This window comes from Balaenoptera borealis (genome assembly GCF_965194805.1).
Source record: "Balaenoptera borealis genome assembly, chromosome: 15".
NCBI classification, from domain to species: Eukaryota; Metazoa; Chordata; class Mammalia; order Artiodactyla; family Balaenopteridae; genus Balaenoptera; species Balaenoptera borealis.
The window spans coordinates 19,941,142-19,968,473 of NC_138871.1; the positions used below are offsets into that span (position 1 = coordinate 19,941,142).

Sequence of the window (27,332 nt, forward strand, 5' to 3'; positions counted from 1 at the left end):
TTGAAACCAGTATGCCTGGATTTTATATTTGGTCACTAGCACAAATCCATGTAGCAATTTGAGTGTAAATAGGAATTGTATATGTCCTATTATTTTGGCAAACTGGTGAGAGGATCTCCCTAAGAACATGTGATCCAAAGGGGAAAGGGCATCTTTTTCATTTCCCAGCAGAAGCCTGGTGTGCCGGCATCATCCCAAAACCTCTACTCCCACAGATGCCTGGCAAGAGATTGTGATGGATGGTCTGTGGTCTTAGTGACTCCTAGCAGAGGGCAGGTGGTTCCTGTGAGCGCAGTCTTGCATGTGAGCTCATGAGATGGCCCCTGGGAACTCCAGAAATGTTTGCAGGCATATTGCGGGGAGTTGAAACCCTGAGTGAGCAGGTGAGGGCCAGAATCAGCTGCATTTCAATTGTTCCTATTACTGTAGCCTTCTCTGCCCTCTGACTGGTGGAATCAGGATACAGGCATCTCAAAGCACACTGGACTAAATGAAAGGTCATCTCCTCCTTCTCTCTCCTCCTTCTCTTTCCTAGAACGCTACAAAAGCAAAGCATGAAGCTCTTCTTGGCTGTTCTCACTTTATTTGGATTCTAAAGCTTAACATATGGAAGTTTATTTTTAAGGGAATTTTCTTAAGTTTATTTTTTAAACTTGATTATATTCAGGGAAAAGAGATCTTGAATCACAATAGAGGGAAAGTAGCAAAATCAGGGAGGGGTGCATTTATTGCACCCCATCTAAACACATGGACCCTACCTTGAAAAACCTGCCACAGTGAAACCTCTCAAATATACATATGAAAATGGGTGCTTTAAACTGATACTCTAAGATTAAAGGCAACTTCTACTTTGGAATGAAATGATGTCCAAGAAATTATGACTAATATAGGTTTGAGGGAGCATTCATGGAAACAACCGGATATCATTTTTATTTTCATTTCATTTGAAGAGAAGGGCATTTTCTTCTGAAGTGGATTTACCAATTCTGAAACAGTAGATTTCAGGTTAAATATATAAAAAATGTTCACTCTCTTGAATCGTGTATGTTCCCTAAATAACAAAAAGAGTGAAAAGAGAAAACCCACAGGTTCAAATCAAAAGAAGATGGTTGAAAACCTGGCTCATTCTTTGCATAATCATCACAGACCTTTACTCTTAGACACTTACACTCAGAATTTATGAGACAAGTATGCACAATGTAGATGATCCCAAAGTTTCTTGTTGTTATTTCTTCTTGAACCTTGCAGTGAAATAACACATGAAGGTAAAGTTTACTGAGTCTAATTATGCTCTCTGAAAAGATTAAATAATTTGTGTAGCAGGAAATTCTGAGTAACAATTAGGTGAGGTCAATGGCTTACAAATAAGACCTTTCTCTGACAGCTATATCTGTGATATATAAGAGTGAAAGAGAAGGATGCTGGGAGTGAATCAAGAAAAGAATGGATTTGAGATCAGTAGTCCAGAGTGAAATAGCTGAATTCATCTCTTTTTAATCATGGGACTGAGGTAAGTCAGGTCCCTTTTCTGGTTCAATTATACACTGGTACATACTCTGCTACTTCATAAGATTCTGAAAGCATGAGAATGGGGATATAAAACATATGATACTGGACCTCATTTTAACTACCTGAATCAAAATGAATGAAGAAGCATTGAACTAGTATTCAAAGTTGAAATAATACTAGGTAAAACGTGCTTTGACCATTCCATTCATGCCAAACAACCCATTCATCACAGCAACCCAAAGAATTTACTTCTATTATTTTCTCATTTTACAGATGAGGTATCTGAGGCCAAGTTCACACAGCAAGCAGGTGGAGCAGCCACCATCCAGAAGCAGCCATCAGATCCCAGGACCCACACTGCTACCCAATAACTGACTGCCCTGTGTGTCAGCTGCACTTCCCCAGACGATCTACAAAGTACTGGTGTGAAGGTGAGGTGTTGACAGCATCCTCTGTCTGGGCTTTCCTTGTTGACACAGAAGGAAGTAAAGAGTGGTGAAAACCCAGAGCAGGTAGTTTGGGATAAGAGAGGAGGAGTCAAAGAAAGCTGGCTGCTGCTTCATGACGACAGGGTTGGGAACTCCAAGGCACAAACCGTCATATTTATCTATGTGTCTCTCTTGTCTGCAATTTTGCAAAGGCAGAATGTTCAGTTCATGTTCTTGGAGGGAAAATTATGCTAATTATTTTCAGTCAAGGTGCAGTGAGGGAAATGGTTTCAGGGAGAGGCACTGAGTGTAAGAGCGAAAAGTGGGAGCCTTCTTTCTTGGTCGAGGATGAGGATAAGCTCGTGAGGAGGGTGGCATTTGAGAAGGGCTTTGAAGGACAGGAAGGACAGAAGTGGGCACTAAATGTCAGAAGGAGGGCCCAGTATGCCTAAAAGCCAAATGCTGTCTTATATTAACAGAAACTCTGATGAAAAGGGGCGTCTTCATTTTTTAGGACTTGAATGTCACAGGGCTACATCCTGAGTCATCACAAAAAAAAATCTTACCGTTATCAGAAAGACTTTTTCAAGGATTTCAGCTCTTCATGAGTATGCAGTAGAGATGATACAAATCAACATAGCTTCAAACACACTCTAAAGCAGGAACCAGCACACTGTCTCTGTACAGGACCAGACGATAAACGCTTTAACCTTTGTGGAACATACAGTCTCTTTTGCTACTACTCAACCCTGCCCTTGCAATGAGAAAGCAGCCGTAGATAATATATACAATTTCATTTGCAAAAACACATGCTGGGCCATAGTTTATTGCCCAGGTTCTCAAGTTTTATATGATAAGAAGCACCACAAACTACCAGTCCTCAGGACACTTCCAGAGTAGTGTTCAGTTTTGCTCTTGTATGAGTGCTTTATCTTTTGTTTCTGGCTAGAAAAATCAAGTCAATGCAAAAATGTCTTTCATAAAACTTTTTACCTCATTTTTTAAATAACAACTTTATTGAGATATAACTTATATAATATAAAATCAACTTCTTTAAAGTGTCCAGTTCAGTGGTTTTTTTGTGTTTTCACAGAGTTGTGCAACCCTCACCACTAATTTTTAGCTCCTTTTTTGACCATAATTGTTCAACAGATATTTATTGAGCATCTGCTATCTGTCCATCCCGGTCGGGGTGGTGGTTGTTCTTTTGCTTTTCTTTGTTTGGCTTGGTTTGACTTGGCTTGACTTAGCTTGACTTGGTAGAGGGTGTGGATAGTGGATGGTGGGTAATGGGAAAATATAAGATATGACATATCTGAAGCCGTCAGCTAACATAAGAAAGTAAGCAATGAGAAATCTAAATTAGACAGTGTGGAGACCACAGACACAATAACACTGCATTTATAGAAGGGTTGGGCGCAAGGTGCTAAGGACTTGGCACACTGACCTTGAGAGGGAACTTGGAATTGGACGGATGGCATGCAGCCTGAGTAGAGTGGATCAGAGAAAAAGCAGAGCTATGAGCAAAGGCCTAGAGATGAGAACGGCCTGGCCTGGGAGATGAGCAGCTCTAATTGGGGACGTACTCAGAACTGCAGATGAAATTGTCCAGAGAAGGTGGCCCAGTAGCTGTAGGACCTCAGGAAACTGAGTTTAGAGAAGATGATAGATTTGGCATCAGGATCCTCAGAGGTTAAGAATCCTGAGGCTCCTGGGGAGGTGAACGGTTTTCTTCAAAGACAGTTTTTGGAAGATTGTCTGATAGTTGTGTGTAGGATAGCCTGGCAAGAGAAGCTTAGAAACCTTTTGGGTACTGACTTTACCTATGAGAGTAAATGTATTTATTGGACAGCGACTGTTAACCTTGGCTGTATGTTACAATCATCTGAGTACTTTTGAGGATAGAGCTCCAACATCTGTATTTTTGAATAAGGTCCATAGAAGATTCTAACATGTAGCTAAGGACTATTATTGCAGGGGAATATATAGGAGACTTTACATTGTTTGTGAAATTATAGTAATAAGCATGGTTTTCTACTTCTTTTTCTGGAATACAGCCATTAATTAAATCAGATTTACTTAAAACTTTTCTGATGGTTTGGATTTTACAGAGTAGCAAACAAAGAAGGATGATTTGAAAAGCATAGGGGCTGAATACATTATATAGTGTATTCTGGCAAGCTCTTAGAATATCTCCCTAAAATTAATCCCTAAACCCAGGCATGTTTTAGAGATTTCAAACTTTAGGCCTACACATGACACTGCTTGCTCTGAGTTGCACGTAATGCACAACACAAACACCTGTATATGTCGGGTAAATGTTAATGTATTCTGTCAACAACAGATTACGTTACATGGCTAAATTACTCAATGCCATTATCTGCACCAGCCATCTGTAAACCTAATCTCCTCTGTGTTCTAACCTCCCAAGCGCCTGCTACACTATTTTTATTTTACATTCCTGCATAAATCTGTTAAACTCAATATGTTACTGCAAATTCTCAAAAATCAAAGGCAATCTGCCGGCCTATAAAACACTGGTTACTGAGAATCGAAGGGTATAATATGGTAGCAATTCAAGCAGTCAGTAAGCAATCTTTACAGGGATGGGGCTGAACCACAAACTAACTGAACCCCTTAGCGAAGGCTTGCCGTAAATCAGATATGTTCTTTCAATACACACTGCAGGCTCAAACCCATTCATGTCTTTCATATCTAATAAAAATCTGAACAGTTGGCCTGATTGGATTTTAAGTGATGCAAATTTGAAAATCAAATAGGCAAACTCCCTTTAGACTTCATTTATTTAGACCGTAATTGTAAAGAACGACAAATTACATTTACCACACTATTGAATTCCCCAGAGATTCAATATGAAATTTGCAGAAAGGGACAAATATTTGCAGGTGTGGTTTTTTTTTTGTTCACAATGAATGCAATTTTTTTCTCACATAGGATGCCTTCTCCTGATGTTGCTACAGTTTCCTTGATACAACCACTAAATCATGTTTCTTTCACAAAATCTTTATTGACTAAGCAACAATGCTACTGCTGACATGTGATGTCAAGTTATATTTTAGCTGAGATTAAATTCTCCTTTACTCAGTAATTAGGAAGCACGCGTTTGCTTTTTTATTTACATTTTCAGTCATATAACTAAGTCACTTGAAGAGACACCTAGGAATCTACCCTCTGAAAATATTTCTGTAAAGTTTAGAAAAATCGATCATCCTACAATTATAGTTAATACATTAAAAAATATCTGGCTCATAATATTCAAATAACCACATAAAATATGGGAAAAATAGAAAATTCAGCATGTGGAAGTCATTTTTTAGCATTATCAGGTATTTTAGAAGTTAAGGGGTCTCTTCATTCTTTTTTAATAAACGCTATTATCCTGAAATCTGAATAAATACCAGTTCTGAAAGTTAAAACAGTCATCCATATAACTCATGCAAATGTTAACATTTTCCACATAAAGTGATCAGTCTGGAACTTCCTATTTCATTTGAAGTATTTTCAAATATGAAAGAAGTTTACACAGTTATAGAGGCAATTAACCCACCCCTATTATTCCCTTATCAAATCTAAACAAGGCCTTGGGGGGCATAATATACTTGCAGCTTACAATACGAAGTATAAATGGTATCCTACTGTGACTTCAAATGCAAAGCAGAGATTCTTTAATTGTGTGTATTGTTTCCTTCAAATGCATCTGCATTTTAAAGTTTGCATGATACCTTCTTATTCAGATAAAACTCTCCAACTTCAATGGCTCATATTTATAAACAACTTGGTAGGGATTATCAGACTGATAGGTTAAATTAAATATGTTTACTGGTCATCCAGTATTTTCTTGAAATAGACATATGGATTGTTTACACCTGGTTACATTGCCTCCTGTTTCTCCTAACTAATTGCCATATCTTAGCTCTCTCACATCATTATCTTCTTCTTTAACAAAACAGAAAATAATTAACCCTAAGTGCCAGGCACTGTTTGCACCATTTCACTTGCGTTAATTCATTTCATTCGCACAGCTACAAAGTCAGCATTATCATTATGTCCATATTACAGATGAATAAACCAAGTCCAGCAGCTCATACAAGGTAAGGTTGAGACTGAACCCAAGCAATCTCCCTTCGGAGTATCTATTGCTAGCTAGCCATTAGGTTATGCTGCCATCTTAATTACATGACATTCCCCTTATTCAATGTCAACACAAGACATAGCGACATTAATTTCACTAATTAGATGAACCTGTTGGGGTACCCTGGGCTTTACCAGGGGCAGATCTGAATGTACTGTGAGTATCCCTCACACACAGCCCTCTGCTGGGGAAGATGAATGAAATGCAGGGGAGGCCACTGGACTGCAGTCCACTGGGGTCCCACACTCTTGTTAACAAAATAACTCCCTAATAGCTATGGACTTGACTACAAACTCCTCTTCCTTTTATCCATCTAGCAAATATTTCTCCAGGAGACTGCAGAGACCACTGCAGGGCTCAGGCACACCTTTCCTACAGGTGAGGGGTGGGGACTCTGGGTGCCTCAGTCATCCAGGCAAGCTGTGGTCCCAATCCCCACACCATTCCCTGTTGCTGCCTTCTTGTCAAATGCCCTCTGATTTGCTACCTTCCCTTTGTACAACCTTATCAAACTGCCTCGTCAAGTCCGTAGCAAATTCTGCTTCTATCATGAAGTCCTTCTAAGCCCTTTTACCTCTTTTCCTTTTCTCCCCTCCTTTGGGACATTTATATCACCTCATGACGCATCTCCTAGATGCTGGGTGTAGAAACCACGTGGGCAGAGCCTGTACCCTCTAAAGCATTTGTACCCTTCCATCCCCAGCACTCAGCACATACCAAACACCTGATAAATACTAATTGTATTTATTTTGGTTGAAAGAAACTTACCTACACTTGAAACCAATCTAATGACTTACAAGTTCCATAACAAAGAAATCCTAAATTTCTGTTTTATTTTTTGAGGCTATCGCATTACAAAGGAGATATTGCTTTATACAAATGTCTGTTCTATCAGTGTTTCTCTGCATCATTTTTATTATAGGGTATTGTTTTTAAAACCTTAGAAAACAAGAACCCCAAAACTCCAATTTCAAAAAAAACAGGAAAATAAATCTTAGACCAAATTGGATCCTCAATCTTTCAAAACTTAACTAGGACAAAATGTGACCCATCTGTGTATAAGAGAAACCCTTCTAATCACCATCAGTGAAGGGCTTCAGCAAAAAGAGAAAACCCTCATTAAGAAGTCAGATTCTCCATTGGAATTGATGATAAATCTTTTCATGAATGACTGCAATTTATTTTAACATACCACATATTATCCCAGAAATATGAAAGTGACCTCTGCTTATGTAGGATTTAAAATACAACAAGATAGTACTTTAAGCCCTGGATAATATAACCATTGTGAAAATATAATTTACACATGTTAGAAAATCGACACTTCAGAATTCTTAGGGAATGGGGTTCTGGTTGTTTGACTATTTATAGTTAAATTAGTCCCTTTCCCTCCAGGTCAGCAAAACATAGTATATCTTCCATGCATGAGGGCCATTGCTGTAAATATTCTTTCTGTTTTTTCTACCAAAAACTAGAAGTCTGGGCTCATTGTATACTGACCCTAAAAGTGACTTTCTGAAATAAATCTCTGTCGATTCACTTCAACTCTAAGCTCCCAAAGGGCATCTTTCTTGCTGAAAGTAAAGAGTTCTTAACACAGTGGGGAGCCCACCATGGGGGTTCAGAACACAGTGTCTGGCATGTTATCAGCTTGTTGTCAGCTAACACGCCTCTATCTTATAACTTCCTCTCCGAAAGGAAAAGCAAGATTAAATTATAATGGAGGGCTGAGGGGTTCTGATTAATTGAAGTTTTGGTGTATTTAATATTGGACTATACCAGGCATTTATCTTGATTTCTCTGAGATATATATTTTGCTATGTGAATTTAAGAAAAATACTGTTTGAAAAAAAAATCTCTCTTGCCAAAGTAATAGAGTCAGTTTTCAGTTCAAAGTAACAGACTCGTAGGTCAGGCCTCAGTGTAATTAATTAACATACTGAGCAAAGGGTCTCCAAATATTTCTATTATTGGGAAGTGTTCTTGATCATTCCTGTCTTTGGTGTTGAATATGATATGGAGTGGCTTTTATCTCTGGCAGCAGCACACGCTCTGATAGGGTGAAGTTCAGAGGCATAGCTCTAGTTCCCATTTGGGCTTTCGTTCGTAATGTGAATTTCAGCACATTAACCTCTCTGCATCTCAGTTCCCATCTGGGAGGAGAGGGCATTAGACTGGATCGATGCAGAAGGCTCTGACCATTCTGATGATGCTTGATTTTTATTCCCTTTCTGTGTCATGGATTTCCCTTTGCCTAGAATATCCTTTCCTACTTTTATACCTAACTCCTTTAAAAATCAGCCTAAACATCACCTTTCCCTATACCATTCTACCCCTAATTCCCTAGGTTTAATTTAATAGCCCATTTTTTTCCTGCTTCCATAGCAACAGGAAACATAGCTGTGTGCAGCTCTGTCCCAGTGTCCATCATACAACAGAGGCATCATGGGATCACTCGTGAGTCTGCCTAATAGAATGTCTTGACCATTGGGTTTGTGATGCCCAGCACTGTAAAGGGACATAACAAGCACTCAACTAAACATCTGCTGAATAAATGAATTTCTCTAAAATTTGGCTCTTCATCTCCAGGACCTAGCAGGGTACTTGGCATCTATCAGTTACTCAAAGAAATAAACATATAATTTAATAAACAATTTAAGTGCTTGCTGATTTGAAGTGGAAAGCTAAACTGTCATATAAAAACAAAGAGACAGAGACATGAACACATTGAATACACAAGATGCCAACTACATAGAAAAAGAACATTAAAACCTTCAAATGGAAAAATACTGGAAAGATTTGCATCAAATGTTAAAAGCAGTTGTGTTGGGTGATGAAACAATATAGCATGTTTTTTTTTCTACCCTGGTTAATTTTATATTTTCCAATACAGGGAGTATGTATTACTTTCAAGATTCAAATGATTTAAAAAAAAAACAATACCTGTATTTTTGAGAAAAAGTGAAAGTACTAAGTGACATCATTTGACCTTTGCTCTTCTGAGAATTGCAATATACATGCCTACAAGCAAATGTTGGTACATAAAACAGGGTGCCTTGAATAAAATGTGGCTGTGGACTGTCTTTAAAGAATACTTAAAGGCTGAATGAAACAGTTATAACAAATGCTGTCACTATGTATGGAGGGCACAGTCTGAGCCCCTTTTCTCCTTCTTTGCTTATTCAACATGACAGTTTCTTATGATTAATGCATATACATAATTTGAAGTGTTTTACTTTTCTATGCCAGAATTTTCTTCACACACTTAAGTCATTGGTATATTTCAAATGTGGGCTCTTGGATTTCCTTGTTTGGTCCTTTGTTGCAATCACTGTCAAGCTTAAGTTTCCAGGTTTCCCCTCAATTCTTCTTTGCAGTCTCTGATTTCTGCACCATGACCCAATGTTAGTAGTTCCACACTATACCAGGAGTGACCCAGTGGCCTGTGTAACCAGCTGTCAGCTTTTGAAAGAGGAAGTGGAAAGGGCAGACACCCTGTTTGAATAAACACCTTATAAGCCCAAATTCCTCTCTGAATATATGTTGGGTACTTATGACTTATTGACTAAATAAAATATTCATTTCCCTGGTTTTGCATAGTAAATGAAATACTAATCAACATTTTCATTCAGAAACACTGGCTACATCCAATAGCTTTTTTTCAAGGTGTTAGGACAACGTCTGTGAACGAAGTGATTAAACTGGGCGGCATTTAAGGGTAGGGTCTGTGTTTGTCTTGTTACCAGTAGCCCTTCCTGTACCCATCCCAGTGTCTGGCGACTAAAGGGGTTTCAATAAATATTGATTGAGGATGGGAGTATTTCAAAATCTCCCCTTTTTTATGTCCCTATGAGTTGTTTCCTCTATTTTAAGCAACTTTAAGATACAGCATTCTAATTTAGAAACAGATATATGGAAATAAAACTAGCATACTATTAGTTAATTGGTGAATCTATTCTCAAAAATATCCAATCCTCAGGCATTCGACACCAGAATTAATATAAGCTATACAATGCATTTTATCACCTATCTTTAGGCATATTATATAGTAATTACACCAGAATTACCGATTTTTAGAATCTCCACATGCCTTGTGGCAGAGGCTACCAGTTGCCTAACCAATATCCATTCTCGAGCTCTTCTTCATTTATAAAGCCCCTAGATTGTTTGCAGCAACAATATGCCCAGCTAAAAAAATTACACCTATCTTTATTTTCAGCTTTCTTTACAGAAAGGATGGCCAATGTGCTGCAAAAGCATTAGAGAGTGTTTTGGGGAAACCTGAGGGCAGGTACTGAGCTGACAAGCACTCTTTTGCTTTTCCTTCCTGGAATGAGGCTAAGATAGCTAAAGCAGGGTCTATGAGACCCTGCAGAGTACCAAGTCAGCGCAAAAAAGAGCTGAGAGATGGGAGGAGCCTGGGGCACCAACAACATCACAAAAGTCATCAAGAGCATGTCTGTCACAGGACTTCTTTTTTATGCAAAATACAAATAAACATCTAACGTTTTGAAGCCATTGTCCTTTGCTCTTGTTAACCCCTGAATGGAGTGATTTTGCTGAAGAATCCAGACTCTTTTTCAACTTCTTCCTCTGAAAAGGTGTTTTATGAGCTGTGTGTTTTGAGTGACTTCCCAAACGCCAAGCTCAATGAAGCCATATGTAGGTCCATAAATGGAACTTCGTGCTCTCAATGTACAAAATGAACCAGGGGGTCCATACGGGGTTTTTCCTTTCCCCACTGTGTCTCATATGATTTTCCTCCATGCAAGGATAGAATGTAGAACACAAACAGGATTTGTAGCCAGACAGATAGGGATCCTAATTAATCCCGACTCTACCACTTACTGGGGATAATAACTGTCTCTCTGGGTTGGTGACGCAGGCAAAATGTAGCTCAGTGTATGGGAACAATAAATGGTGGGCATGATCAGGTATGTTATGCCAGGACCCCTCACTTGGCATTCGTTCCCACCATCAGGGGTACTTTCCCCCTGGCAGAATCAAACCATTTTAGGATTCAGGGCTCACTGTATTCTATCTCTGCTGCTTTCAGTATTACCTTCTACAATCATGCTTTCCCTTTAGTTTTCTTTGTGAAAACTGAGAACAACCCCTTAAAAAAACAAAATCTAGAATTTCACTGCGGGAGGCTTGATGGATCACCTTGCACTTGACTTGGGGTCCATGGGTCTGACGACTTAGAGCAGCACAGCCACCGACTAGATGTGAGACCTCTGGGCAAACCGCAGCCTTCCTGACTCTAGGTTTCCTGGTCTGGCAGAATCTGGATTCAGTCTGCATGGATCTGAATCCTAGCACGGGCACTTGCCAGCCACGTGACACTGGGCAAGGCAGGGACCCTTTCCAATGCTCAAAGTCCTCAAATGTGGGATTCCATTGATAACAGCCCTCCTCATATTGTTGAGCTGATGATTACACAATTGATATAAAGAACTTATGCCTGGAACATAGGTACTAAATAAAGATGTTATGGTTGTTGTTGTTACTGTTTTATTATTAATTCCAACATGAGAAGTTGGACTGTAGGATCTCTAAGAACTTCTACAGCTCTTTTTAAAAAGTACTTTTCTCTCCTTGTACTACTTCCTTGGCTTAAGAATAGACACCATCCACTACTCACTGCCTGTACACCCCAAGGCATCCTTACTCAGTGGGCGTCCTACTACTTGTGGATCAATTTCATTAGTGATATTTATGCATCATTTATTGTGAGGTAGCAGCCTCAGTGTCTCAAGACAGGTCCCAGAGTGCAGTCAACCACCCAGAATAGAAGTCATGACTGCTGCTGGACTCTTCTGCACAGCCAGAGCAAAACAGGAATGGCAGAGATAGTGGCCAGATGGGGGATTGATGTAATCTGTTCTGAGATGGTAGTAATGTGTAAGACCACACTGAAAGGCCAACTTTCAAATACAGGCTATAGGAATACAAAAGCTGTTATGGAGAAACAGGCTAGCCAAATAGAGGATATTAATTTTTGAATAATGTTGCAAAAAAAATGGGTCTAGAAGTCAAACCTGAGAACAATGCTGGGATCTGCAGGAGCCATGTAAAATGGACCTGGCAGCTACCCAGTTGGTTAGAAACACAGAAGCTCAAAGCTTCTGGTCCAAATATATGTCCCTCAGGAGGCTTGCTGTGGCTGCTTAAGTTCTTACGATAAGGATCACTCCTTTGGGATAAATCACTTCCAAAAATGTAAATATGTAGCTTACGAGGAATACCCTCTAACACATATCAAATTAACACACATTTGTTTATCTCCTCATCAAATGTCCCCTCAATGGAAGAGTTCTGAGAATAAAGCAGGGAAGCATAGATTTTGAACAAAGAAAATATAGTGAAGATGGAAGAAGAAGTGAGAAACAGGACACAGGATGTTTAAATAGGCAGGTAACAGCAAGAGGGCTCTAAGTCCTTGTATAGATAGCCTAGACATAGTTAAAATCCACTCGAAGTACATATGATCACATATTTATATGCATCAGATGTTTTATAGAACAGTGAGTGTGACTGTTTCAATTATTCTTAGTCCATGGGACCCCATACAAAGGTTACAGTGGGAACTCTGTCAAAGGTTGGAGATTAGACCATTGAAAATCCTCATTGCTACTGGAGAAAAAAATAAATAAACATTACATTGCTAGTAGGCCAGTGAAATTTGTGCAGCCATAAATGATGTTTCAACTCTTTGCAAAGCATGCTTGTTTGGGGGATCAGCTCAAATAAAAGATTCCTCTAAATTTTGCCACTTAATGATCTTACTTTTTGGTAAGTAATTTGCCTAAAGATCAAAGTTGCAGTAATGGGATTAGACTTCAGGGTTATCTATCTGGTTTAATGGCTCATTAATAAAGAAGTAAACCCTCTGCATGAAACACGGCTGTGTCATTCCAAGTTAATGAGCCTTCTCTGTGCATTGTCTGTCCATCCACTACTGTGTGGGTATGAGTTTCCTTTTTTTCTTTTTTAATTTTTTATTGGAGTATAGTTGATTTACAATGTTGTGTTAATTTCTGGTGTACAACAAAGTGAATCAGTTATACATATACATATATCCACTCATTTTTTTTTTTAGATTCTTTTCCCATATAGGCCATTACAGAGTATTGAGTAGAGTTCCCTGTGCTATACAGCAGGTTCTTATTAGTTATCTATTTTATATATAGTAGTGTGTATATGTCAGTCCCAATGTCCCAATTTATCCCCATCTCCAATAACCATGTTTGTCTTCTATATCTGTGACTCTACTTCTGTTTTGAAAATAAGCTCATTTGTACCCTGTTTTCTGATTCCACATATAAGCGATATCATATGATATTTGTCTTTCTCTGTCTGACTTACTTAACTCAGTACGACAATCTCTAGGTCCATCCATGTTGCTGTAAATGGCATTCTTTTGTGGTTTTTTTATGGCTGAGTAATATTCCATTGAATATATGTACCACATCTTCTTTATGCACTCCTCTGTTGGTGGACATTTAGATTGCTTCCATGTCCTGGCTATTGTAAACAGTGCTGCAATGAACACTGGGGTGCATGTATCTTTTCGAATTATGGTTTTCTCCAGGTATGTGCCTAGGAGTGGGGTTGCTGGGTCATATGGTAGTTCTATTTTTAGTTTTTTAAGGAACTGCCATACTGTTCTCCATAGTGGCTGTACCAACTTACATTCCTACCAATAGTGTAGGAGGGTTCTGGTTTGAGTTTCTTATCAGACTACACATTTTGTATGAAAATAACACAGGGTGTTCATTGGGGTCTGGGGGCTCAGACATAACAGATATTTATCATACTGCTAAGATTAATAAGAGTTACCATATGCACAGAGTGCGAGATTCTTGCACACACAGATGTGTGTGTTTGACACTGAGTCCTGTCTTTCAGCACTGTAGAAAGATCCCCCTAGGTTGGAAATTAGTTCTCTCTTTTTTGAATATATTAGTGCTTTATCTTCACTTCTCCAATAGCAGGGTTTTATAAAACATCTCTTTTCTCCTCTAACAGACTGCAAGCAGCTTGGGAACCAGTCTTTGGATGCCTTGCAAAAAGTAGGTGCTCAGTAAATGAATGAGTGCAAAAGGCTCACATAACAGTTGGCTGACCTGGGCCACTGCATGCTTCTTCAGAATTGGAGATGGATTTTCTTGCTTTGATTCCAAACCTTGGAGCCTGGGGGTCATAGCCTAGAGAGTTGTTCACGGAGCTAAATTGGGATTAACCCTGGAACGTTGGCCCAACTGGTAAGGTGCTCTAAAGAAGCACACTTGCCTTATAGACCACTTAAGCATAGTAACAGAAGTCAGAGAGGAAGAAATTTTCCTCTACCCTTCTAGGTTCTTCTGGCTGGTCTAGGAATTAAGTTGACATGAGACAATTAACAGGAGACAATCAAACAAAAGTTTAATAACATGTATACATGGGAGAGACACAGGAAAACTGAGTAACTCACCAAAATGGCCAAAACCCTCACTTTAAATGCCTTCTTCAACTAAGGACAAAAAGGATGTTGGGAGTAGTGGTTTGGGACTTCAAAAGGGATGAAAGAAAGTCACATGGAGATGGAAAAGCAAATGTTTGGTAAACAAATGTTTGCTGGGTCATGCAGAGACAATGGGACACGGAGTGGATCTGACCTGTAGACCCACATTTCCTCCAGGCCACCTAGCCCATATTCTTTACTGATACCTCTGGTGACAGTTCTGTTCCAGAAACAGGTCCTCTATCTAAGTTCTTTTCGGTAGTTAAGGGGAAGGTCAAAGTTTCTTCCTGAGTCTTTGAGCCTTGATTGTTTTCAGCTCGAAATAATTTGCATGCATAAGGCTCGATTTGGAATCAGATGCTATAAGTACTTCAAATATATAGATTCGACATTCATCAGGCACTCCACATACTCAGACACAAACAAATTGGTTCTGTGCCTTGAATTTTTGTTTCAAAAAATACTAACAAAAAATAACAAATTTTATTGTTTAACAAGTCTTATCAGCTTAGTAAAACTCCATTGATTCTGCGTTCAAAATCCTGTAATACAACTAAGGGCTGAGGCTGGGCCTCTGGTTTTCCACTGCTCCAGGTAATACGATTATGTTGGACTCCAGTGCTCTCCACCTATCAATGTCAATCTTCCTGGACTGCTCCATGACATCCTTTATCAGTGAGAGCCTCCTGGTCTTTAATGCAAAAGCCTTACAGAACCAAAGGTTTTATTACATTAATATGTTTCTCACTAGTTCAACCTTATCTACTTATTCACCTTAGCTTTAAAACCCAATTAAAATCTAATTTATCTGATATTTGGATTCTGAACACTATTTGGCAATGAATCTAACAGCCTTGTAGTAACTACATTATACACGTTGTGCCTTAAGGTGTTCTAGACAATACTTTAAAAAAAATTGGCAAGTGCCATTTGAAGCTACAGCAATCTCTTTGAGGCTGCCTCCATCTCATTTGAAGAACAAATGCTTTGTCCTTATGCAAAAAGTATATAGTATGATTTTATACCTGTGATTTTACTTATAATTCATCTGCATAAATGTGAGTAGATCATTGCTTTTCTTAAATTTTGATTCACTTTTTAAAAATGTCAGATAATAAAATCTCCTGACAGCTACAAATCCCTCCAACACATACATACACAACACACACATACACGGAAGTGTTTTAAAATCTTCCGAATTGTGGATATACTTATACGTAATGTTACACTGAGAAAACTCTTTATTTAGAATGTCAGTCCAAAAAAACCCACACTACTGTGTTTCTGATACTCCATTTTCTTAAGCTGTGAAAAAAAATCATGTAATGTTGACATTAATTCAGTTCTTTAAAATCCAGCTCTAACATGTACTTTTATTCATATCATTGAATAAATTATAAATGATAAAATGTATACAAACAGAGGGCTCCTGTTACTTAAGCACTCTACACAGTGCAATAGATTTTGTATAGGTATATATAGTGAAAATATACAGTGAATATATATAGTGAAATAAATGATATATACACAGTGACTATACACAGTGAAATGGATGATATATATTAGTGAATATACACAGTGAAATAGATGGCAGTGAGAAGATTCCCTACCCCCTCTTAATTCCCAGCTTCTCCTTGGTTGGGAAGAGGGAACACAATGAGGGCACTACTATTCATGAGAGCCAAACACTATTCCAGGCATTTGCACATACATTGATCTTATTTAACACAATAATCCTGGGAAGTAGGTATTACACCAATAAAATCTGAGTAAAAAACATGTGAAAATATGACTTAAAAACAGGGTAAAAACATTGGGACTTGCTCAACGTCTTATGACTTACAATTCCATCTGGTAATAGGCTACTGATTGAATCTCAAAAGACATGAGGAATCACCACAGAAATAAACGCAAATATCTTCTCCATCAGTTCCTCAAAGGTGATCTCAGGTAGAACCTGGATGGGTCATTAAGTACCACTGATTCACTCAGAGGAAAATGCAGTCGCCTTTTAATTCTCTTTGAAGTTTTCTGATTAGATGGAGAATAAAGTCTAGCTGCTAACTGGTTACCTGAAGCCTCTCCAGCCTTTGCTAATCTTCCTTTTTAACAGAGGGAGCAGGAGGCAGGCCTCAGTTTCTGCTTAGTATTTATTTTCACTGTATTTATTTTTGTGGTTACCTTGTACTTGATGACAAATGATACTGATGTTCTTTTGAAAGCATAGTAATATACCATTAACCTTATAATTACATATGATTTTTTTAAGCAAATTTATTTATTTATTTATGGCTGTGTTGGGTCTTCGTTTCTGCGAGAGGGCTTTCTCTAGTTGCAGTGAGCGGGGACCACTCTTCATCGCGGTGCGCGGGCCTCTCACTATCGCGGCCTCTCTTGTTGCGGAGCACAGGCTCCAGACGCGCAGGCTCAGTAGTTGTGGCTCACGGGGCCAGTTGCTCCGCGGCATGTGGGATCTTCCCAGACCAGGCCTTGAACCCGTGTCCCCTGCATTGGCAGGCAGATTCTCAACCACTGTGCCAACAGGGAAGCCCCACATATGATTTTAAAAGTGAAGAACTTTAGAGAAATATCAAATACTAGGAGGTGTGTGCAGACAGGGCAAGACATCATCAGAGTGAAAACATGGAAGACTGGGAGCAGCGCACGAAGAACACCGAGTGAAACACCAGATTGCCTTCCAGGTCGTGTACCCCGGCCCAAGCTTACAAGCAGCTTGTTGTCTCAAATTTCATTTCTGAGCTTGTTATTTGGAGCGCTGGTAGTGGCTTCCTTTTTAACAGTGCTATATGTGGTTGTTAGTTTTTGCAGCCAGGCCAGAAAGCCCTAACAGAGTAGAGCTGAACTGGCATATATTTGAAAGAAAAGTGGATTTTTAAAAATACAATGCAGCCTAATACTATGATGCTGCTGATAATTAGGCAGAACTGATAACAAACTGAATAAAGAATGTCCTCACACTCATTCTGAATGTGTGTTTGGGGTGGAGATCTGATTTAATGGAGAGAGAGAGGAGAGATCATGAAAACACCTCGAAAGGTCAGTGGCATAATTTGCTTTGTCTAATTTCACCTCAAAATGATACGGGGTACTTTCAGGCCAAGACTTAGCAACCAGGATAATCAGAGTGTCTTTTTAGTGGCTTTTCTTTAGCTCATATAAGGAACAAATGTGTGCATAATGTGACAGAAGAGGGAAAAAGGTAAGTGTAGTGAGGATAAGAAAAATAAATAAAATCTAATGGATTTTAAGTGCAGGGCTCTTCACCAGCACAGCCCCCTCCAAAACTCTGTATCTAATGTTTATTCATCTTTTTGTATTCTTTCTTTAAACAATGACCCCTGATGAAGTTCATTTCTATATTAGGATGCACAAAATGTAGGCTGCCCCTGTGCCCTGGCCCACATCACAAATCTATACCTAAGTCAGCCTACACTTATGGGAAACATGTATCAAGGAAACCTAAAATGCACCAATCACAATCCTCCAACTAATCTTTCTTGAGCTCTCCTTATCCTAGAAAGCAGGACCTTCCCATCTTCTAAGGAAATCCCCGACCTCTTAGCCCATCATGCTCTGCTTCCATGTTGCCTCTTACAACCTCTTAAAACTCACTCTCGCCCCAAATCCCTCAAGAAGAGTCTCCACTGCTTATGAGGCACTGTACTCCCCCAACCCATGGATTGTTCTTGCTTGAATAAAGGATATCAAACTCGTTACTAAATTGTTTTAGTTTTGCCATGTGATACCTCCAAACTGTATAAACTTCAGACATCTACCCTTAGAGATACTGTGAGACTTCCTAACACAACAAGCCAGAGGTAGGAAGATGAATGAAGATGAGGGAAATGGTTATGTCAGTGTCCAAAAGAAGTAAGTTTCCTAAAGGATGATTCTGGGACCTAAGTCTACTGTGTGTGTGGTGATGGGGAGGGCGGGGGGAGGCCCCACACCAACATACAATGTTCTAGACACCATGTGGATGTCCTATAATTCAACTCAATTCTGACACTCTACCCAGAGACAGCATCAGATCCCACAGGTTAAGGGTTCAGTCTCACAAGGCTGCCCTCTCCCCTCAACACACACACTGCAGATGCCAGTTCCAAGGCCAGGTTGTCACCTGTGCTTCTAACCAACTGGCTATAGATTGGAGCCTCCAAAGACCACTCCCTTGGTTTCAATTAATTTGCTAAAGCAGCTCACAGAACTCCAAGGAGCATTTTATTTACTGGATCACCAGTTTTATTATAAAAGGATTGAACTCAGAAACAGCCAGATGGAAGAGGTACATAGGGTAAGGTGTGGAGAAAGTGCAGGGAGCTTCCATACCCTCTCTGAGTGGGTCACTGCCCCAGCACCTCCACATGTTCACCGACCCAGAAGCTCTCCAAACCATGCATGACCATTTGGGTTTTTATGGAGGCTTTGTTACAAGGCATGATTGGTTAAATCATTGGCTGTTGGTGATTAAACTCAGTCTCCAGCCCTTCTCCTCACTCCGGAGGTTAGGGGGTAGAAACTGAAAATTCCACCCTTCAGTCACAGGATTGGCTCCCATCCTTAGGTGAGTTCCCCAAATTGTCTCATTAACATGACAAAAGACACCTTTTTCGGGATCTCTTCACTTAGGAAATTCCAAGGGTTTTAGGAGCTCTGTGCCAGAAACAGGGATGAAGACTAAATATATATATGGTATTATAAATCACAGTGTAATGTCTCCCTGAACAAAATTAAGGATGTTGAAAACTGAGATGAGACGAAGATGCTGGGAAAGAGATGGAGTCTTGGAGTTCCTGAGACGGCCACTAGGTGGTGCCAGAAGAGGGGGTCAGTAAGGATGCCAGGTGGGCACAGGGATGCAGGAGGCAGTGGTGCTGAAGACAGGAGGAGGGAAAGGGCATGGGGAGTAGTATATAACTCCGTTCCGATATGGCACATTCAGGGAGTGGGTTCAGAACTGGTGGATTTCAGTATTCCTCCTTTTAGCAGCAAAGCAAATTAAATAATACTGTAAACTCTAGATCAACTTTATAAGCTCTCTGTCATCAAAAACATTCACCACTGAAACTGCTTTGGTGACAGAGGGGAAAGAACACCCCAGCATGGGGAAAAACTTAAAAGAAAACCTTCAGAAATACTGAGGAAACGTGCTGCCTTGGAAAGGAAAAGAGATTCAAACAAATGTATTCTTTGCATTTAGAATACACTGAATAGAGTATATTGTTCTTGTAAACTTTTGAATCCAGTGTCTTATTAGAAATCCTGTACCAAATAAAAATAACCCTCCTATTTTATTTATTAAATCTCTCTTCACTGCCACTGTACAGCATCAGCATACAGATCACTTAATTACACAGGGAACAGTTACAGCATGCAAGTCTGCCCTCTTCTGGACATTTCCTTGGAAAGTCTAAAGAACTGTGACTTGCATTAATTTTTACCTCAACAATTCTGTAAATAAACAAACCTACAAAGAAAAAATGCTATTCTAAAAGGAAATCTCTGTAAGGCAAAAGAACCAAAGATGCTTTATTTATCAGGGTCAGTCGTTTTCAATATCCTTTGAAAAATAATCAACAAAACCAAAAACACTTTAGAATGGCAATTTTCAAATGGTGGTCACTTCCCACTCTAGAAAGACTTATGTACTAGTCTCATGTATGGTTTTTGTATAACTAGAAGGGACACGTATTCTTCAATTTCAAAGATGTGTAAAGTTCAGAATTTCACTAGGGCGTTGGACAAGGAGGGCCACACTGGGCTTAACATAAGATCAGCTAAATCCAGGACTCTAAAAATAAATGATGGACTCTTTTCGAGAAGGCAGTATAACAGGAGTGTGTTATGAAATGGGATAAAATGTTAACAGGCAAATCTGAGTACATAGAGCTGTTCTTTGTTCATTTTTTCTTTTTCTTTTCTTTTTTGGCAGCTTTTTGTAAATTTGAAATTACTTGCAAAAAAAAAAGTAGACAAAAAGAGATAATAAAGGCTCTGGGGCAGACCAGAGTCTAAATTGTGGTTCTGCCTCCATGTTACTTTGGACAAGACATTTAAATTCTCTGGGTCTCTGCTTCCTCATCTCTAAAACAAAGATAATAATGGTTTTGCCTAATAGGGCTGTTAGCAAAATTAAAAGAAGTAGTAGGTAAAAAGCACCTAACACTATGGCTGGTACAGAACAGCCTGTCGATAATGTGGTGGTTGTTATTGTTATTTTCATTATTGTTACTATGAATTGGGGAAGAAGATTAATTTCCACCAAGGAGATGTGCTAACTCAGCTCCCTGTCTCTGGCAAACATTAAACCAATACAGGAAGCATCAATTCATGACTTGTTAATAATCTATGCAACCCATAATCTCATCCAAATAATGCTGGAGGCTTTTTATACGTTCATCTTAAAACACTCCTTAGGCCCATGACTCCAAACTTTCTACTCATCTTCTAAGTGAAATGTTGTTGCATTTATTATAAATCTTTTTTCAGTACCAGTAAGTATGTTTAGAATATAGGATAGGATTTAAACCATTAGGCTGGATCCTTCCATTCCACCAAAGGGTCCCGTGTTTTCCTTGGGGAGAACCAGGAAAACCTCTCCTTGCTCCCCTCTATAGAATCACGTCTGCTGGTGTCTAACTCGGAGCTGCAGAGACTGGACTAGGCTTTCACCAGGGAAGCAGCAGCCAGCCCCCTGAGCCATGGCCCCTCCTACTTGAGAAGCTTAAGGAATTGTGGGCAGTAGGGCCCTCCTTTGAAATGATGTAAGGAGAATGGGTTTGGAATTCTGGAAGACCTGGGTTTAAACTCAATCCCATCTGTAACACATCTTGTGACTCCAAATTAACTTATTTGAGCATCTATTTCCTCCTCTGTAAAGTGGGGACAATGTCTTAGTCTGGGCTGCTTTAACAGAGTGGCTTAGAAGCAAAGGAAATGTATTTCTCACAGTTCTGGAGGCAGGATGTCTTGAGATCAGGGTGACAGCATGGCCAAGTCCTGGGGAGGGCCCTCCATGCTGCAGACTACTGCCTTCTCATGTTCTCACATGGCAGAGAGCAGAGAGAGGAAAAAGCCCTCTCCTGTCTCTTACAAGGGCACTAATTCTACTCATGAGGGCTCCACTCCCATGACCTTATGGAATCCTAATTACCTCCCATAGTCCCCACCTCCTAATACCATCACATTGGGGGAGGGGGTATAAGGTTTCAACATATGAATTTTGGGGGGTCCCAAACATTCATTCCATAACAGACAACTCAACGATTTGGCAGAGGTGCAGGGTTAAAGATAATATATGGTTTCTGAAGTAAGCAGAGTGATACTGTTATTAGTGTATTGCTATTGTTGATATTATTAGAAAGTCAAACCATCAGGCCACATTTATTTTCATCTTCTTAATTCAAACCCACTCAAAGTCAGAGAAAGTAGATTTTCTTTAAAAAAATTATTTTTCAATAGGTAAAATGAAAATAGTTCAAGACTATTTTTTAGGTTTGGGGTATAGATTTATATAACGTTAAAGTTAGACCTTAGAATTTATGTAGCCTTGCTTTCTCATTTTATAGATTAAATAAAGTATTTGTCAAAATTTACAGTCAGCTTCAGACCTGAACCTAAAACACAAACCTCTTTTTTTCATTGTGGTGTTCTTTCTACTACTTCATGTGACTTTCTTAAATTTTATTTTATATTTATTTATTTTATATTACTGATCTTTAAATGCTTCATATACAATGTTATTTGGAGATGGGTTCAAGCTGTCATAATTCTCATAAGACATTAAAGAACTAAAACCACATAAAGTGTTAATACAGATAAACAAAGTACAAAAACATTTTAAACATGCTTAAAAGTCAGTGGGCTGGGGGATCATGAAAAGAATAGGGTCTGCAGAATCCCAAAACCTGGGTTTGAATTTCAGTCTCATTGTTTAGGCTAATGGCTTAACTTCTATGAGATTCAGTTTTTTCATTTAGAAAATGAAGATAAAAATCCCAGTCTAAATTGTTCTCAGGAAGGTTGATTGTGATAACATGTAACATTTTCGGCACATAGTATGTAATAAATGTGAGCTCCATCACCCCACTCTTTTTTTTCTATCATACCTATGAATCTCTACACAAAGGTTGTTCTATAAATACTAATGTGGTGATGGTGATGTTGGCAATGATGCTCACATAGATACCAAAAGCCCTATTAAAGGAGAAAAGATAGCGAATTATATTATAAATATACTAATACTTATATTAAAGATATCCACAAGCCAAAAAATCTCCAATTAGAACTAATCAAACATATATGCATGAAATTATCTTTGGTAGCACAGAACTAACCTGAAATGACATGCGTGCATAAAAAAGAACAAATTAATGACCCCTGAAGTACACACCCCTCAGAGATCATGGGGACCAGTGCACACTATTATAGTGGACACAGTCAAGGTCCACAGGATGAAATATGAAGTGAGATGGTAAAAACCATAGGCTGAAGATTGAGTGACTTAACTTTGTAACGCAATGAAGCTAATGAAAATTTTGATGACCTACTTTTTCAACTCTTCTATTAAAAATGCGCCTGGTTCAACTGAACATAGCCTTGAGTATTCTCCAACCAGCAATTACATGAAATGCAAGTAACTCACTTTATTTACACTCAATATTGAGAATTATTTTAATATTTCATTTGGTGTGGTTCATAGTGTTCACAGATACAGTGCACTTCAATAAATGGCCCATTTATACCAATAATTCAAGCTGGAACAATATTTTTGAAACAAATATCAAAATTAAAGGTTCAAATCAATTGTTCTAGAATCAAGAAAACATGAAAAAGGAAAGAAAGAATCTCACACACAAATACTTCAACATAGGTGGCTGAGAGGTGACCATGGTTAGAAGACAAAATCTTTAAGGTTTTAAGCTATGGTGTGACATATCTTCGAATGCCAAGTTCCCTCATTCATTCCCTCTTCCATATCATACAGCATGATTTTTTCCCTGCTCCCCTTCCCTTTCATTTGCTTTTTCTCTTTTCTTCAATCCTGTTCCTTTTCTTTCAACTGAAAAACTATAATAAGGTGTAAATTGGTGCAGCCACTATGGAGAAAGGTTCCTTAAAACACTAGAAACAGGGTTGCCATATGATCCAGCAATCCCACTCCTGGGAATATATCCAGAGAAAACTATAATTCAAAAGATACATACACCCCAATGTTCACTGCAACACTATTTACAATAGCCAAGATATGTAAGCAACCTAAATGTCCATCAACAGATGAATGGATAAGAAGATGTGGTATATTTATGCAATGGAATATTACTCAGCCATTAAAAAAAGAATGAAATAAAGCCATTTGCAGCAACATGGATGGACTTAGATTATCATACTAAGTGAAGTAAGCCAGAGAGAGAAAGACAAATATCATATGATATCACTTATCTGTAGAATCTAAAAAAGTGATACAAATGAACTTATTTACAAAACAGGAATAGACTCACAGACATAGAAAACAAACTTATGGTTACCAAAGGGGAGCAGGGGAGAGGGATAAATTAGGAGTTTGGGATTAAAATATACACACTACTATATATAAAATAGATAACTAACAAGGACCTACTATACAGCACAGGGAACTATACTCAATATCTTGTAATAACCTATAATAGAAGATAATGTTCAACAAGAATATATATATATATATATATGTATAACTGAATCACTTTACTGTACACCTGAAACTATCACAACATTGTAAATCAACTGTATTTCAATTAAAAAATTAAAAAAAAAACAACCCCACCCAAAAAAACCTGTAATAAGGCAGTACCGTTTCAGAGCAAAGGGGATCTCTGAAGGTAGAGAGTAGAGAAGAATGCAGTTCCAGAAGTCATTGACCCCGTGCTTTGCAATCTGGGTGTGCAGTAGTTAAGACCTCTTCCTCCTCAACCCTAAGTGGATGGGGCTCATTACCCCAGTGACCCCTGGATCCAAAACTCAGGGTCCTCAGCTTTGTAAGTTAACCTCATGAAAGAATGAGATGGGCGAGGGAGGCTAAGTGGGCAATTCCAGACAGCATGCATATTAAATGGTGCCTTCTAGATTAGAGACAACTCTTCTAATCTAAAAGATTAGCACTGAGGAGTTTGGGCACCAAATGATAGACAGGGTAAGGAGAGAGGGACTCTGAGGGCAGGTGATCTATCCAAGTTCCTCATGTCATATTTGGATTCGAAACTTTGTAAAACATTAAGCTGGTCTTGCTTACCTATGCTGCCTTTGAGGACATCTGTTTGCCCTTTTGTAGGGGTCTGCCTTCCTCCCCTCTTTTGGTACTATCCTCTGAAAGGAATAACCAGTACTTCTCAAACTCTGAGTACTTTTTTTTTCTTTTTTTTAATTCCAATCTGCTGTAGACTGATTAACTTTTTACAAATTCAATGAAATTGTTGTGGTGATGTAAAAATGCTACAGAAGTGTCTAAATGCTGACTGACAATTTTTGTATTTGTCTTATTACAAACTAGTGATAAATAATTTATGGACTAGTATTGGTCCTCAGATCACACTTTGAGGAGCACTGGTCCACACCAATTATGAAACATTCTTTATCATTAAATTTTATATTTTAAAAGATACCCATTACCTACAACATGCAAATAAAATTAATAAAGAGACAAAGTGAATTGAAAGTATATAAAGCCATCACTTATCAGAGAGTTGGTTATACACAAGATCTTCTAACCACTACTAAACCCACGCACAGTGTTGACAGAATAACTTTTCACATATTTAGGTATGGGGAAAGCATTCTGGCTTATACATGAATTTGATGCTAACTAAAACAGCCTGTTGGTGGCTTATCAAACATACATTTTACATCTGCTTTAATCATTAAAAAAAAGGGTGCATTGACCAGAAGTAAAGAATTTCTATGTTAAAAATAAAGATGAAATGCTTCCCTTCCTGGGATGCCAATGCTTGTTCTCCTTCCATGATAAGACTCCCTTCCCCGGAGCCAAGACTTGCTGTGTACATGCTTATCTGTGGTTTTCTTTTTTTTTTTTTCTTTTTTTAATCTTGAAGGAATACATCCCTGACTTGTCTAATGTTCTTTGTTCTGAGAAGATATAAAACTGCTGAAAACCATGCTTCTTTGGAGAAGTCCCTTAGAGTTATCTGAGAGGCTGTCTCTTGGGCCATAGTCCTCAGTTTGGCTCAAATAAAACTCTTTTCTATCCCTACTAAAGACTGTTTATTATTTCCATTAACATTGCGTGGAGTAGCCAGCAGGGTATCAAAAAAACCCAGCTGAGGTCACCTGGAGTCTACCTTGGACCGGCACTTGGTAGGAAGCATGGGCCACTCAAGCCCCCCACTCCAACCCCCAGCTTCATGGCATCCTTCAGGTGCTTCAGTGATATTTTCCTGATATCTGGATCTGCTTGTATTAAGTTGCAGTCCATGACTTTTATCTGAGCTGTTATCTTAAGACTTGGAGTCTTAAGGGGGGCACTGGTACATTTCCTAGCTAAAAGTGACCTAGGGGGAAGTTCCTAGGCAGAAGACCTAGAGGGAATTTCTAGGAAAGGGACCTGGGGGGAATTTCTAGGCAGGAAAGCCTAGAAGGAATTTTGGACTGAACTGGGTTGGCTGACCTTTTTTTTTTTTTTTTTTTTTTTTTTTAAGTGGCTTAAAATTGGAAAGATTTGTACTTCACAATAAAACAAAAGTAAAAGTAAGGATTGAGATGCACACACTGCTATATTTAAAATGGATAACCAACAGAGACCTACTGTATAGCACAGGGAACTCTGCTCAGTATTATGTAACAACCTAAATGGGGAAAGATTTTGAAAAATAATAGATACATGTATATGTATAACTGAATCACTTTGCTGTACACCTGAAACTATCACAACATTGTTAATCACCTATACTCCAATATAAAATTAAAAGTTAAAAAAAAAGTAATTGAGAACTTGTGCTTTTAAAGCCTACCAGTACCTGGACAGGCAGCCACCCACTGGAACTTCGGCTGGCTTCGTGTATAATTGGTATGGAGCCAAGGCTGCAAGCACTTATCTAACACTAAAATGGCCAGGAGGGATCTCTTTTGACATTCCGGACTTGATTTTCTTTTTTTTTTTGCATATGCAGTAAAGAAATTTGACTTAATAAAAACTTCTTTTCAAAATTCTGACCTTGAGAGAACAAAAGTACTCCTAGGAGAAAGCTTGAAGTTACAACTATTATAATGTCCTTGAAATACAAACAAAACCCACATTGCCTGAGACTATAGCCTTGGCTCAATTACTAGAATCTAAAACGGAAAAAAAAAAAAGGGAAAAGAGGCCTTTTAAAACTCAAGCAGAGGGGGAGGCACCTTCAAGATGGCAGAGCAGTAAGACGTGGACATCACCTTCTTCTCAACAAATACATCAAAACTACATCTACATGAGGAACAACTCCTACAGAACACCTACTGAATGCTGGCAGAAGAATCAGACTTCCCAAAAGTATACTTTTTAGCACTTGTTATCATTGGTGGATTTGTTTTTTGGTTTGGTTGCTCTCTTCTTTCTTTCTCTCTCTCTCTTTTTTTTTTTTATTATGTTTTCATTTATTTATTTTTAATAATTTTTTTATATTTTAATAACTTTATTTTATTTCATTTATTTATTTTTTCTTTCTTTTTCTCCATTTTCTTCTGAGCC

General features: G+C 38.6%; 2 protein-coding genes and 1 long non-coding RNA gene across 5 annotated transcripts in view; 1 reads left to right on the forward strand and 2 right to left on the reverse strand.

The window, feature by feature from the left end:
• The window catches only part of CTNNA2 (catenin alpha 2), a 1,192,234-nt gene that overhangs the window by 699,906 nt on the left and 464,996 nt on the right, over positions 1 to 27,332 (reverse strand). The window lies entirely within an intron of this gene.
• The window catches only part of LOC309611507 (lithostathine), a 1,064,255-nt gene that overhangs the window by 101,550 nt on the left and 935,373 nt on the right, over positions 1 to 27,332 (reverse strand). The gene's annotated exons all lie outside the window — the stretch shown is intronic.
• LOC309611515 overlaps positions 21,688 to 27,332 on the forward strand; it is a 1,058,387-nt gene continuing 1,052,742 nt past the window's right edge. The window contains exon 1 of the long non-coding RNA XR_014234574.1: positions 21,688 to 26,573. This is a non-coding gene — a long non-coding RNA (uncharacterized lncRNA). The remainder of the gene's footprint in view (positions 26,574 to 27,332) is intronic.